We start from the raw sequence: 10,102 nt of genomic DNA, 5'->3' as shown, positions 1-10,102 counted from the left end.
TAACAGTTTTGTGAAAAACAGACCAGCACTGCAAAGTTTAATGCAGAAAATACCAACATAATTAGGCATGTAGCCAATATTTTATTAAAATGTACAAACACCAAAACATTATACATATAAAAAAAACATTACAGTATAGTCAAGTCAAACATAAATCAAACAGCTGCCTTGCCATATGCCATTCTTTTTCAGTCCAACCGATTATCACCAAGATCAGGGTTTTTAATTCAAAAGCTTCAATTGAACAATTTCCATACATCTCCCTCTATTTTGAATAATGATGTTTTTATACTATAAAAAACAACCAGTGGAGAATGGCAACATGTCATTCTCTTACACCACTGGGGCGACCATGGTCCGGTTTGTCATCTAGTGTGGTGGACAGAGTAATGATCAGTAGCCCCATGCTCTGGAGGCCTGCTGAGAACCGCCTGTCCCAGTCCCAGTCGCTGTCCTGTGGCTGTGCTGCTGTGGAGAACACTCTATATCCTGTGGATCCTGGCAGCATGCAAGATATTTACAGGCTTCTGCTCTGCCAGCTCAGCTGACAGTCTGCCAATACACTCAATCTCTCAATAACAATACAAAGAGCTGGAAATGAATCTGGAATGACCCCAAAATGGGAAAAATCGTTGCACAATATGGCATGGTTATTATATACTTGACTTGCTGTAAATTCTGACTGCTCCGTTTTCATAGCTGAAGATTTATGGCTCACATGAAAATGACACCTCCAGAGGAATGCATGCTAAATCAAAGCCATCAGTTTAGTTATTCATTTATAAGTGGATAGGAAACCAATGAAAAAAGTATTACTTCAATGATTGGTTCTGGTTCTTTATGGACTGGTGAATAGCCGGTATACTTTTTTTTTTCTCTCCATTTTTCTTTTCATAGTCACCATTGTTTGTTTATAAATCCTTAATTACTCTGCCTTGAAGACATTGTGGCCCTTACATACACCAATGACCGCAGCATCTTCCCTTCATGTCTTACCTCATCCAGCCCTTGGCTGATTGTGTTCCTCTCCGCAGTCCCTCCCTCACTTCTACTCGTCTGCAGCCAGCTTCTCAACACTCTTCAAGTCTTAGCTACAGTGGCTTTCGAAAGTATTCACCCCCCTGGCATTTTTCCTATTTTGTTGCCTTACAACCTGAAATTAAAACTGATTTTTGGGGGTGGTTTTTAACATTTGATTTACACAACCACTTTGAAGATGCAACATATTTTTTATTGTGAAGAAGAAAAGAAAAAAAAGAACTTGAGTGTGCATGACTATTCACTCCCCAAAGTAAATACTTTGTAGAGCCACCTTTTGCAGCAATTACAGCTGCAAGTCTCTTGGAGTGACTCTATAAGCTTGGCACATCTAGCCACTGGGATTTTTCAAGGCAAAACTGCTCCAGCTCCTTCAAGTTGGATGGGTTCCGCTAGTGTACAGCAATCGTTAAGTCATACCACAGATGCTCAATTGGATTGAGGTCTGGGCTTTGACGAGGCCATTCCAAGACATTTAAATGTTTCCCCTTTAACCACTCGAGTCTTGCTTCAGCAGTATGCTTAGGGTCATTGTCCTGCTGGAAGATGAACCTCTGTCCCAGTCTCAAATCTCTGGAAGACTGAAATAGGTTTCCCTCAGGAATTTCCCTGTATTTAGCGCTATCAATCATTCCTTCAATTCTGATTAGTTTCCCAGTCCCTGCCGATGAAAAACATCCCTACAGCATGATGCTGCCACCACCATGCTTCACTGTGGTGATGGTGTTCTCGGGGTGATGTGAGGTGTTGGGTTTGCACCAGACATAGCGTTTTCCTTGATGGCCAAAAAGCTCAATTTTAGTCTCATCTGACCAGAGTACCTTCTTCCATATGTTTGGGGAGTCTCCCACATGCCTTTTGGCAAACACAAAGTGTTTCTTATTTTTTTCTTTAAGCAACGGCCTTTTCAGGCCACTCTTTGTAAAGCTCAGCTCTGTGGAGTGTATGGCTTAAAGTGGTCCTATGAACAGATACTCCAATCTCCGCTGTGGAGAATGCAGCTCCTTCAGGGTTATCTTTGGTCTCTTTGTTGCCTCTCTGATTAATGGCCTCCTTGCCTTGTCTGTGAGTTTTGGTGGGCGGCCCTCTCTTGGCAGGTTTGTTGTGGTGCCATATTCTTTTCATTTTTTAATAATGGATTTAATGGTGCTCCGTGGGATGTTCAAAGTTTCAGATATTTTTTTTATAACCCAACCCTGATCTGTACTACTCCACAACTTTGTCCCTGACCTGTTTGGAGCGCTCCTTGGTCTTCATGGTGCCGCTTGCTTGGGGATGGAAATTTCAGAATTTTTGGTGGTGTTCTTAAGCTTGGTGTTGCCCCTTGTTAAGTGGTGTTGCAGACTCTGGGGCCTTTCAGAGCAGGTGTAGATATACTGAGATCATGTGACACTTAAAGTCCACCTGTGTGCAATCTAACAAATTATGTGACTTCTGAAAGTAATTGGTTGCACCAGATCTTATTTAGGGGCTTCATAGCAAAGGGGGTGAACACATATGCACGCATCACTTTTGCGGTTTTTATATTATCACATTTTTTCAAACAATACATTTTTAAAAATTTTACTTCACCAATTTGGACTATTTTGTATTTGTCCATTACATGAAATCTATTTAAATTACAGGTTGTAATGCAACAAAATATGAAAAAACACCAAGAGGGATGAATATTTTTGCAAGGTACTGTACGCCCTACAAACACACACACAAATCCACCAGAATGTATAAACAAGGTCCAACAGTAATGTTAATCACAGACCTGTGGGTCCTTACTGAAGTTGCTTGCAGTCCTGTTGGAAGCGCTGCATGTCCAGGTGGATATTGAGTAGCTCTATGGTCCAGGCTAAGGTGGGAGGAGGGAGGGGGGGGGGGGTAAAAAGGGATTTGAATTGAGATTCTCCATGTATTCGGAAAACCCTCCCCGTAAGGTTTAGGGTCTGATGTTGACATAGTGGCCACCAGTACAGGTAGTTGAGTGTGCGGTCTCCCGCTCCCTGCACCAAGGCTGGGCAAACAGGTCACGCTCTGGACCATTACACCGGATCTTCGCAGCTAGCTAGCTGCTACCGAGTGGCTGTTGTGGCTAACACCCTTGTCCAGAAGCATGCACCAATTAGCCTCAAGCTAGGCCCATCTCCCTGCTAGCAAACAAAGTACACCAACTACAATACCTCTCTTGACAATTACCCTGGACCCTTTGTCGACACGGAGCCCCGCCGATCCATCACGACTGGTCTGCTGACATAATTAGGCTGATGTGCATCCTACAATCTATGCTATATGCCCTCAATCTCACACAAGTTGTCAAGGAACTACCAGGTACAGCCCCAAATCCGTAAGCACGGGCACCCTCATAGATATCATCCTGACCGACTTGCCCTCTAAATACACCTCTGCTGTCTTCAACCAGGATCTCAGCGATCACTCCCTCATTGCCTGCGTCCTTAATGGATCTGAGGTCAAACGACCACGCCTCATCACTGTCAAGCGCTCCCTAAAACGCTTCTGCGAGCAGGCCTTTCTAATTGACCTGGCCCGGGTATCCTGGAAGGATATTGACCTCATCCCATCAGTAGAGGATGTCTGGTTGTTGGGAATAGTCCCCGTGATATGAAACTTTTCAGGGAAGTCCGGAACCAATACACACAGTCAGTTAGGATAGCAAAGGATGGCTTTTTCAAACAGAATTTTGCACCTTGCAGCACTAATTCCAAAACAATTGGCCACCTTTCCTTCCAGTTCCCTGCTGCCAACGACTGGAACGAATAGCAAAAATCACTGAAGCTGGAGACATATCTCCCTCACATCTTAAATAAGCATGCCCCAGTCAAGAAATGTAGAACTAAGAACAGATTAGCCCTTGGTTCACTCCAGACTTGACTGCCCTTGACCACCACAAAAACACCCTGTGGTGTACTGCACTAGCATCAAATATTCCCCGCGATATGCAACTTTTCAGGGAAGTCAGGAACCAATATACAGTCAGATAGGAAAGCAAAGGCTAGCTTTTTAAAACAGAATTTTGCATCCTGCAGCACTAATTCCAAAAAGCTTTGAGACACTGTAAAGTCCATTGAGAATAAGAGTACCTCCTCCCAGCTGCCCACTGCACTGAGACTAGGAAACACTGTCACCACTGATAAATCCACAAAAATCCAGAATTTCAGTCACTCTCTTTAGCATGTCTCTACAGCTGGCCATGCTTTCCACCTAGCTACCCCAACCCTGGGCCAACAGTTCTGCACCCCCCGCAGCAACTTGCCCAAGCCCCCACACTTCTCCTTCACCCAAATCCAGACAACTGATGTTCTGACAGAGCTGCAAAATCTGGATCCCTACAAATCAGCTGGGCTAGAAAATCTGGCCCCTCTCTCCCTAAAATGATCCGCCGCCATTGTTGCAACACCTATTACTAGTCTGTTCAACCTCTCGTACCATCTGAGATTCCTAGACTGGAACGCGGTTATCCCCCTCTTCAAAAGGGGAGATACTCTTGTCCCAAACTGTTACAGACCTACATCCATCCTGCCCTGTCTTTCTAAAGCTCCGCCTTATCTCAGCTCACTGGTCACCATAGCAACACCCACTCGTAGCACACGCTCCAGCAGGTATATTTCTCTGGTCATCCCCAAAGCCAACACCTACTTTGGCCGCCTTTCCTTCCAGTCCCCTGCTGCCAATGACTGGAACGAATTTCAAAAATCACTGAAGCTGGAGACATATCTCCCTCACTAACTTTAAGTGTCAGCTGTCAAAGCAGCTTGCCAATCGCTGCAGCTGTACACAGCCCATCTGTAAATAGCCCATCCTACCAACCATCTACCTCATCCCAAAGTTTGTTTTTATTTTATTTTGCACACCAGTATTTCTACTTGCACATCCTCATCTGCACGTATATCACTCCAGTGTTAATTGCTAAATTGTAATTACTTCGCCACTATTGGCCTATTTATTGCCTAACCTCCTTACTTCATTTTGCACACACTGTATACAGATTTTTGTATTGTGTTATTGACTTAACGTTTGTTTATCCCATGTGTAACTCTGTGTTGTTTTTGTCGCACTGCTTTGCTTCATCTTGGCCAGGTTGCAGTTGTAAATGAGAACTTGTTCTCAACTGGCCTACCTGGTTAAATAAAGGTCAAATAATATTTAATTTTTTAAAACCTCACTGCTCTCTGTTTCCACTGCAACACCACCCCTTGGAGACACCGCGAAGAACTCTGTAAAGCACAAAAAAAGACAGGCTTGATACAGTTCCACACAGACAAGACACACTAGAATAATAAAACACAGCATCTGCTCACACACACCTGCTCCTGGCTGTGAAGTGCTATGTTGGTGCAGAAGCTGCCCATGTGAGCGGCGTGGGCCACCCCTTTCCTCAGAAGCTGGTCTCTATAGAACTGGGCAGCCTGGGCCAGCCTCTCCTGCTTCTGGTGCTGCTCCGCGACCCATAGCCTCCAGCACCTGGAACAGAACACACCAGGGGATCTTCCGTCTCATCCAGTGTGTCTGAGGAGTATACACTATTCAATACATTTCCACTCTATTCACCAGGGGATGTCTCATTCATTATGTCTATGCCCTTTCATATCCTTATTCCAGCTGTGGCCTGGATATCATCAATGAGGAAAATAGGTCTCTGACGTTACACCCATTAGCCTGGTCACAGAGCCGTTTCTGCGGTCTTGCTAACTCCTATGGTCATTGGAAAGACAGCACAAACAGATCTGGGCCATGTACATTAACAGGGTCAGCAGTGGTAATCATACAGGAGAGACGTCCTCCACTACAGACAAACAGAGACAGGGATAATATTTCATGTTTTAGTTAGGCTGAAGGCCAGCTGCCAGTGAAGTATGTGTCCAGGTGTTACCTTGGCCTGCAGACTGAGGGACCAATGCCAGAGGGCCAGTTCTGTCTGCTCAGCCTCTCTCCCCTTCTGTGCTGCAGCTGTGCAGGCCAGGGAAGAAAAACACTGAGTTACATAACAGCCAGGAGTTCACCCCGACACTCAGAAGCTCACAGATGGATCATAGAAAGAAGAGAACATTAAAGCCAAGAAACATCCAAAAACACTATTTTTCTATTAAATCATTGTATTTTTTTTCAATGAAATCATTGTATTTTAAAGTAACACAATTTCTCACACAAGTCTTGGTAAGTTGACCTTTAATATTTGAAATAACCATGTTAAAACAGCAATAACCTTACCACAATGTTCCAGCGTGCAAAAAAAGAAAAAAGAGCTGGCATGTATTGTTTCAAATAAATTTTTATTTGTCACATGCGCCAAATACAACAGGTTACAGTGAAAGTAGTAAGAGATAAGAAAAACAAATAATTAAGAGCAGCAGTGAATAACAATAGCGGGGCTATATACAGGGGGTACCGATACAGAGTCAATGTGCGGGGAACTGGTGTTGAGGTAATTAACAATTATGTACATGCAGGCAGGGTTGTTAAAGTGGCTATGCATAGAAAAAGACAGTAGCAGCAGCGCGGGGGGTGCAAATAGTATAGGTAGCCCTTTGATTAGCTGTTCAGGAGTCTTATGAGAGAGAACAGTCCATGACTAGGGTGGCTGGAGTCTGACAATTTTTACTGCCTTCCTCTGACACCGCCAGGTACAGAAGTCCTGGGTGGCAGGAAGCTTGGCCCGGTGATGTACTGGGCCGTACGCACTACCCTCTGTTGTGCCTTGTGGTCGGAGGCCGAGCAGTTGCCATACCAGGCAGTGATGCAACCCGTCAGGATGTTCTCGATGGTGCAGCTGTAGAACCTTTTGAGGATCTGAAGACCCATGCCAAATCTTTTCAGTCTCCTGAGGGGGAATAGGTTTTGTCGTGCCCTCTTCACGACTGTCTTGGTGTGCTTGGCCCATGTTAGTTTGTTGTTGATGTGGACGCCAAGGAACTTGAAGCTCTCAACCTGCTCCACTACAGCCCTGTCGATGAGAATGGGGGAGTGCTTGGTCCTCCTTTTCCTGTTGTCCACAATCATCTCCTCTGTCTTCATCACGTTGAGGGAGAGGTTGTTGTCCTTGCACCACACGGTCAGGTCTCTGAACTCCTCCCTATAGGCTTTCTCATCCTTGTCAGTGATCAGGCCTACCTCTGTTGTGTCATCGGCAAACTTAATGATGGTGTTGGAGTTGTGCCTGGCCGTGCAGTCATGAGTGAACAGGGGGTACAGGAGGGGCCCCCGTGTTGAAGATAAGCATGGCGGCTGTGTTGTTACCTCCCCTTACCACCTGGGGGCGGCCCGTCTCAACATTGAGTGTCCCGTTTCATGCATCACCTAAATAAGGACATGAAAAACACAATATTAAACACAGACTAACATAGGATCAGAATGGATCAAACACCACACAACAGACTCGAACACAGGACCGAACGCAGTATCCATCTACCTTATAGCTCTGCTGATGCTGCCGGTACATAGTCCCCAATCTGAACATACTGCAAAGAAGAGTGGTGGTGGTGCCTTTTGGTTCTCTCCTCCACAACCGCTCTGCTTCGCTCCCACCATCTCCTGAAAGTCCACCGCTGCCTCACTGAGACATACAAAATGGTGTCAGTAGGCTTCACATTTCAGTGGAGGCTTCATTCAATGTGCCAGGAGACTGATCTAACAGAAAATAGCATTGAATAATGAACAATTTGTCTTCATCTTAGTATCTCTTTACCTTTATCCATGCAACTCGGAGCCCTGCTCACTGCCGGTGACAGTTTGACACAGGCTGTGGCTTTCCTCCATGCCAACAGCACCTATAGGGAAAAAAAAGAAGATATTTGTTGGTGAGTATTTCACACTGACTTGAGCAGTAGTTGCACCCAGAATCAGTTGTGGTAACAGTACTGATAACATACGAAGCTGTAGAAATAAATTAGAAGCTAAGTCATTGAGCTTCTACAAAACTTTCAATGAAGCCTGAGACTTTATCATAGGTAACAAATAGAGCTGCTCTAACACCTTAGCCTAAACAGAGCCGGTAGTGGTTCTCTGCCCTCTTCTCACTGCTCCTGGCTGCTGCAGTCTCCTTCCACACACGCAGAACCCTCCTGGGAAGAAAGTAATACAAGTGTCAGTCAGAAAGATGACCAAAATCAACATTCCAAGTAAGAGACGCTGGATAAAGAGATTGAGACGGTGGATCCATTTGGGTTGATGCTGGAGGAAGTCATGCTGATGCAGGCTGTAGCGCTCCTCGACAAGCTCATCGACCTGCTCTGTCTGGAAGTGATGCCACCACAGGGGATCATAGGCAGAGATTACAGCACGTCCCCTCGGACACAAACATACAAGGCAGGGTGGAGCCTATTCTGCAAGGAGCATCAGTCAGGTCAGACGACACATGATGACCAAATGAATGAACAATAGAAGTGTTAACTAACAACATTCAGAACAGTTAACGTATAAATAGGGATGGGCAACTTTGAGGGGTGCATACGCACATCCATACCCACACATGCAGTCAGAGCCAGTCCTAGCCTTTTGGCGGGGCCCCCCTGTCTTGACAGAGGAGCAATTTTTTGTTGTTGTTTAAGTTTTAAAGTTAATTTCCTGCAAAGCTACAGATTTTGACATGGGGCAGAGAGAAATGTTAGCAGTTTTTAATATGATATCTGAGTGAGTGACTCCCAAAATCAATGGGGGCCCCCCTGGTTGGTAGTTCTACCATGATAAATACAAGTTTAGACAGCACACCGCTAGACTAACTTATCAATCTAATACATTTTAGTTGACATGGGCTAATTGAGTGACTGTCAGTGACAGAAGATAAAGTGATGATGCACAACCAAATTTCGAAGCTGCACCTTGTGTATTCTACTATTCTAACTGTCAAAAATTCAGACCCGGAATACCGAAAGAAAGAAAAAAAAAAATATATATATATATTGCCCATCCGTGATGTATAGGATGTGAGCTCTGTTGTGCCTTCCAGGCCTGTAAAGGTGTGTTTGAGAATCTGACTCATGCCATGAAGACAAACTGATCCAGCCTGCTGTTCTTCTCTCCTCTGTGCTGGACACACTGACATCAAATAATGTAGGATTACACTGGAGAAACCAAACAGAGCAAGGCTAATGGTAAACTATACTGTATATGGTAAGATGCTGTACCTCACTCCAGCCACTCAGGGCGCGTCGCACACAAGACACATCCCCATGTCGACCTGCCTGCGCCTCTCGGTTTCGCCTTAAGAGATACATTAACAAAAAAAAAAACACACTTGAAGGATTAACCAAAATCTCAAAAAGGTCTAATCAAATCCTGTTAAGAACACACACCAGTCTACGTCTTTCTGAACCAGTTGGTCCCCAACAGTCAGCGTAAGTAGCAGGTCATTAACGTGCATTATAACATCAAGAAAAATATCATCCTGATCCTCACTGATATTTTACAGTCAGTCGTACAGTACCTGTCCCGGATCATGGTGACGTTGTCCTTCCACTGGCTCAGTGTGTTGTGGACTACAGTATGGTGGTCCAGTATGTCAGAGGCTCTCCGTTTCTCCTTCTCCTACCCACCCTCCACTGCCAGTGGTGCCAGGCTCTACTTAAACACAACCTCTCTTCATGCAGCAAGGCCCAAAGGGCAGGACAGCTGGGCTCTGTCTGGGTGTATGGCTGTACCGTGATGGTGTGTGTGTGTGTCGGGACAGCTGTTTTACCATCCTCTCAGCCAGCCTCTGATCCTTTCTCTCCTCTGAATGTCCCCACCAGGAACATAGCTTATACAGGCATGAACGTAGTGCCTATGACAGAATAACAACATGCATAAATCATACAATTCTGCGAATGGACATTCATTGCAAATTGTCATTCACAGACAACAAGGTAGTGAATTGACCTTCCTCTCCATTGTGTTTTTTTGAGGGGCGATGAGGATGTGAGGAATCAAGGAAAGATTTATTGAAAAAGAGCCACATAAATATTGATGTAATCAACTCACCTTAGTCTGTAGAGTCACAGAGCCCAGTGCTTGGTCCTCCATATCACATGCATCATACCTCCTCCACATCCTAGTCTGCCACATAGTCCACACCCAACTGTAT

Source organism: Oncorhynchus nerka, linkage group LG15, assembly GCF_034236695.1.
Source record: "Oncorhynchus nerka isolate Pitt River linkage group LG15, Oner_Uvic_2.0, whole genome shotgun sequence".
NCBI classification, from domain to species: domain Eukaryota; kingdom Metazoa; phylum Chordata; class Actinopteri; order Salmoniformes; family Salmonidae; genus Oncorhynchus; species Oncorhynchus nerka.
This window is presented reverse-complemented; position numbering follows the sequence as displayed.